Source organism: Alligator sinensis, unplaced genomic scaffold, assembly GCF_000455745.1.
Source record: "Alligator sinensis unplaced genomic scaffold, ASM45574v1 scaffold505_1, whole genome shotgun sequence".
Lineage (NCBI taxonomy): Eukaryota > Metazoa > Chordata > Crocodylia > Alligatoridae > Alligator > Alligator sinensis.
In genome coordinates this window covers 2,594,737-2,600,846 of record NW_005841940.1, presented here as the reverse complement: position 1 = coordinate 2,600,846, position 6,110 = coordinate 2,594,737, and the positions used below count along the sequence as shown (strand labels likewise).

The 6,110-nt window shown below is 40.9% G+C and overlaps 1 protein-coding gene across 1 annotated transcript in view; it reads left to right on the top strand.

The window, feature by feature from the left end:
• The window catches only part of CABIN1 (calcineurin binding protein 1), a 210,814-nt gene that overhangs the window by 181,981 nt on the left and 22,723 nt on the right, over positions 1-6,110 (top strand). The window lies entirely within an intron of this gene.

Here is a 6,110-nt window from a genome sequence, read left to right as displayed (position 1 = left end):
TCGGCATTCTCACACACTATGTGTGTGTATTCCAGATATCCCCCACAAAGGATCCATGTGCTAATTGGCTCCCACCCATGACTGGAATCTTGTGTTCTTGCACAAGTCCTGGGATCCTCCAAATATGTATATGTGGATGAGGTACAGGGCAGCCTGGTCTGGCCCCACTTCATGGAGAGCAAGGCCACACTAATATGTGACAGGCTGATAGAGGGAGCAACAGAGGGATTCTGGGTGAACTGTTTGGGGGCCCTCTTTGATGTTTGCCAGATATTTAAGGCTGGTAAAAAGGAACAGACAGAAATCATTGGAAATGGGAAAGAAGGGCACAGATGAGCTGTGGGAGTGAAAAGGAAGTTGAAATGTATGCATTATAGTGGCTCACCATGACTTGCAAAAGTGGAGGGGGGGACTGTGCTTATTAAGCACTACCATATATCTTATTCAGATGGGCTTCACTAACCTATACTTGTGGTAGGTTTCCATCCGCATGTTTGCCCAATATGGGCCATGTGGTTTATAGTATGCTTAGTGTTGCTTGCATTTAATCAACTTCATAGTTGGCTTCCATTACTGAGCACATGCTGCTTTTGGCCACAGCTTTATGATGGACAATGCATTTAATGAGGTTTTGTCATATGCAAATGGAAACAAGATGTTTTTCCCCCATGTTGATGGGGGGGCGGGGGTGGGGAGGAACCTCTTCTTGCATTCGTGTAACTATGGTATTTCTCTGTCCTTACAGTACCAGCCAAATTAGTAGCATATGTGAATTTTACTAACATTCTTCGTACTTCTAGTTGGTGAAGGAATTAAATCAAACCAGATCTAACTCTGAACTCTCCTCCAGTGGTATTCTCCCAAATCTAATATATTATTGTTTAACATGCCCTCTTTTTTTTTTTTTTTTTTTTTTTTTTTTTTTTTTTTATGGTCCATTCGGAACATTTCACTTTATAAGAGAATTCATATCCAAGCCACTTTGAATTCATGCTTTACATTTTTTTTTTTGAGACTTTTTCATATATTTTACTAAAATCTAAAGACATTAAACATTCATCATTTTCTGTATCCACTAATTTGTAATTCTGTCCAAAAGATCAATCGGTTTTGGTTGTCATTTTCTTAAAATAAGCTAATGATAATTGTTGCTCCAAGTTTTATCATTGCAGGTTATGTAATGATTATTTTTTCTTGGTATAAACGTTAGTGCTTCTCTGCCTTGCCATTCACAGGAATCCTGCCATGAATAATGTGTGCCCCAGAGGCTGGGAGGGGCACAGCAACTGCCCACAGGTGGCAGTGGCGCGGGCATGGCATCAGGGAGCTCCTGCAGGCAGGCACAGTGGTTGGGGAGGCGGTGGGGGGTGGTGATCAGTGACCACTTGCTGATGCTGGCAGCAGTGGCCAGCAGCAATCAGTGACTGCCTGCAGATGCTGCCAGTGGTGTTGGCAGCCAGCAAAGGGGGCAACCACCCACAGGTGCTGTCGGCAGCATTTCTCTCGGGGTGTACCACCAATCTCGGGGTACACGTGTACCCGCCTGCACCCTCTACACATCACCAATGAATCCTGCATTATAAAGGAATACAGACTTAAGAATATTAACATATTGTAAGAGAATATTAATTAAATATGTAGTTTCTTATTCTTCATGTTTTTGGAGAGAAACATGAACGTGTAAACCCCTAAAGACTCAAAATTATTTTGAAAAAGTGTTTTGTTAGGATTTTATTTTTATCACCTGGAAACAAATTTGAATAGTTCTCTAGCAGTTCACTGTTGGAGCTCTTTTCTAGAGATCCTTTTTTTTTTTCCTCACAATATAGTGAATAAATAAGGAAGTTCATAGAGGAAGCATACAGAAGGTAGTCTTTTAATATACAGCTTAAGAAAGGAGAGACCAGAACTCTGTTCCAGTCTCAGCCATAGATTTTCTGAGCTCTGTCAAGCAGCTTGCCCACCTATCTTGTCCACCGTAGAACGGTAATACTGTTTTGGAACAAGGTGGGTTGTAAGGAAAAGAAAAGATATAAATAAAGTTTGCTGGTAAAAATGTTAGTAAAAGTATTAGATCTGTTTCTGTTTTAATGACTTCTGGTTTTCCTCTGAATAGAAGGGACCCTTTAAAAACTGAATTCTATTATGAAGGATAATTGTTTCTACTACTTGACCTAGATAATTTTTAAAGGCAAAAAAGCCAAGAAAAACTGGAGTCTGATGGAAATAATGCTTCTATCTGATGTGAAAACATTTCATGTCTACAGGCTTTTTTTAGGCATAAAAATAAATAATGGAAAACCATGGTAAAGAAGCGTAGACCAGTGATTCTCAATCAGGGTGCCTTGAGAGTCTGTCAAGGGAGGTCTAGGTGCCATGCAGTGTTGGCACTGTTGGAAGTGCAAACATGATTCACAAGATTAACCCAGGGAATTCAAATGGGTATCCATAGTGTTAAAAGCTTTCTGACCTGTTGTGGGCTTTTGCAGTTGTTTGCAACAGAAAAACTACTGCATTCTTTTTTTCATAGAAGACAAGTGAAAACTAAAAGCTAGCATTTTCTGAGGGTTCCCTTGAATCAGAAAAGGTTGAGAACTGCTGACCTAGAGTATTGTTAGAAAAAAAGGAGGATAAGATCTTGTCCTCTCTAAGATTTGAAACATGCACTCTAATTTTAAAGACATAGCTGCCTGAAAGCCATGACATAGTGATGTTGGAATCCTTGTCAAGGGATGACTATGGAAATCGGTCTGTGATCCTTCTTGATGGTGATTGTACCAGTAGCATACTGTTATGTTCATGAAGTTTGAGTTTGACTAACAACATTTTTCCACATACGTTGTTGCCTTGGAGAAAATTTTGCTGGTAAAATTCCTTTTCCATATACCTTTCAGCCAGTTGTTAACTAATTTTTAATTGAGAGAGGTAGTTAGCCATGTTAGAGTTCATGAAAATTTTTGTTCTCTCCTGAGAGAGCGAGAACAAAAATTTTATACATATATTATTTAGTTAGTCTATAACAGGGGCGGGCAATTATTTTGAGCACAGGGCCGCTTAGTGAGTTTTGGCAAGCCATCAAGGGCCACAGGACAGGCAGCCGGGGCAGATAAATATTAATTTTCTAAATTTTTTTTATGGGCTCCGCAGGCTGGATAGAATGGCCTGGCGGACCGGATCTGGCCCACCTCTGGTCTATAAGGTGCATATTTAACCTGCCTTCTGACTAATTCTCAGTTGCTAGTCAAATCAGGATGTCACCGTGGTAATCTTGAAGTGATGTAGCTGTGTTGGTCCAGGAAAGAGGCAAGGATTTTGGGGGGTGATATTTTTATTGGACCAATTCTGTGTTTGGGACAGACTTAGATTTGATCTGTTCCAACTATGGAGTTGATCCAATAAAAGGTATCGCCCCAAAAAATCTGTGTCTGTTTCCTAGTATTTTTTTTCTTAGTCATTGAAATCATTCCAATGATAAATTTGCTCCACAGCCATATGGTAGTTGGAAAGGTGTTTGTTTTCCTCTCTGCTTCTCTCAGTCCATCTGAAAACTTAATTATGGAGATATTTGCTGGCATTCTGAAAGCAGTTTATAATTGTCAGAAGTAGACAACTGTATTTTAATCTTGCTATGTATTGCTGACATTATTTTTCATTTAATCTGCTACATTTTCTTGAATCCAAGAGATTTCTCCCCCCTCCTCTTTCCAGTCAGCATTGGGGTGGGAGGTAGAGCTTGTCTTAGATTTGAGGACTGCCCTGGTCCAAGAGGGCTCATTTGGGGGGGAGGGGGGAATGGGGGAGACCTTTCTCCCCCATTTCCACCATCTCCCAGCTGCCCCTTTCTTCCCCTCACCTTCTACTCTGGCTCTGGTCCCTTCTCCTTCCAGTTGCTGCTCATGCTGACTGTCCTGAAGCTCAGACAGAGCTGCAGCAGAAGGCAAGCTAAGGGTGGGGGGAATGGAGGGGAGACATGAAAGGAACGATAGCAGGGGTCAGAAATGGGTATAGGGGGGTAAGGAGTGGAGGGTGGGCAGGAGGCAAGTGCAGGCCTGGAGGGCAAGAGGGGATAGACACTAGGGAGGGCAAGAGGCAGGGATCTGCTCCTTGCTCACTGCCACAGCAGTGGGGGAGACGAACATGGACATCCTTCCACTAATTAGGGTCTGTACATGGAAAATTTATAAATGTTATAATTTTTCATATATAGAATCTAATTAATGGAAGGTCATCTTAAATTTGAAGCCATCTTGGATTCAGGTAAATATGGTAAATTAACTTGAGACAGCTTCCTGTGACTGTTACTGAACTTTCTCAGCAGGACCACTTCTGAAATTCAGACTTGCCCAGTTGTCCAATTATAGCTAATTTATTGGATGCACATGTGGTTAGTGGATGTAGCAGGGAGATGGATAGGGCTAGTATGTTTGTGGAATTAGCTGTGACTGGAAGAAAAGAATTTCTATCCCATTGACTGTTTGAAGCGAGAAGTTTTTAATTTAATGTGACCAATAGACCTACATATATTATGCTGGTGGGCTGTTCTCCAGAGAAATGTTAGTCAGTACAGAATAAGCTTGGGTATAAATGTACAGGGCTGTAGCAGTTTTGCGCTAACTCATGCATGTGGACACTAAGATAAACCCTAAGGCCTCCTCTGCATGTTACGGTTATTATGCAAATAACTGGTTAATGAGCAGTTAACTGAGACCAGCTATACATGCAAAGTACCTATCATACCATAAAAGGTCCAACGAGCTATAAAGTTAGACCTCGAAAATATGTACTGACTTTATAGCTGGTTGCTATCCAGCTTTAATTTGCACGTGTAGCAGAGTTGTCCCTGAGGCTGGGAGTTATCAGCTGATCACAGCTCCACCTGCATTGGCAATAAGGTACAATGGGATGTAACGCGCAATTCCACAGTCATGCCTCCTGCCACACACATGGCTTGGCAGGAGGCACAATTGTGTGGATTTTGCATTGGATCCCATTGCATCTTTTCCTGCACGTGTAAAAGTAAGAGTGTATACGTCACCATTTTTTTTTTTTTTCTTTTTTCCTTGGCCTGGTCTTAGAAATGGCACTGTTATTAGCACGCCTTGTGAAGCCTTTTTTCCATGATCCTTATTAGTACTTCATACATTGTCTAAATAGTAACAGTACCTGTTTCATCACAGTTGAAATTGTGGCATGAAAAAAGTATATGCAGAGGATACATCCAGTTTCCTTAATGACGATCATACGTTGGGCATAACGTATGATTATGTAAATCAAATGTAAATTGCCTAACCTTTCTGAATGGTATCTGTTAAAAGAACTGAGTTTATTTCAGTTACGTAAGTGTGTTAAATATGTTGGAGGCAAATATCAGAGATAATAGATTTCACACATCAAAAAAAAAAATCCTTGTAAAGCAGGTGTGCCCAGAGTGCAGCTGGCTGTCTTGTCTGTCTTGTCTGTCCTGGTGCTCTATCTCTTGAAAGTGTGGACCCCTGCACTGTTAAAATTGTGTCATTAGATCAGCAGAAAATTTCCCAGTGGCTGTTCACAACATAGTACATCATCTAAATGCCATGAAAAGACAATGAGGGAGGCTATTTTGACAGGGTCAGGTTATTTCAGTGGGATTAATCACTGCCTGGGCAAAAATAGTCCTTGCTCTGCAACCAGCTTCATACCTGGAGAACCAAAAAGAACAAATTCCCAACTATCCTTTCATATTTTTCACTCCTTGGTTACCAAAACTCCTCACTCTCCCTACCCACCACAGACGATAAAATCCCCCTTCTGTCTACCATTCGTCCCTACCAAATAACATGTCTATGACCTTTTCCCACTCGCAGATGCCAAACTGAGTGCTTTTCTCTCTCTACTCTAAACCTGGCTGTCAAACTTTGCAGCAACTTTCAGCGTCAGTTTAATTTTAAATTGTGTTTTTTGAAGAACCTGCAACTGAATTTCAAACAAGTAAATGTTTTTATAAACCCAAAGGCTTGTGCTAAATTGGGGAAATTAGGTATGACTTCCAAGCTCCTGGAAGACTACCAGCGTGGCATATAGTGGTGTGACAGGTTTGGATCTCTCTCTAATAAAGTACAATGAATATTTCT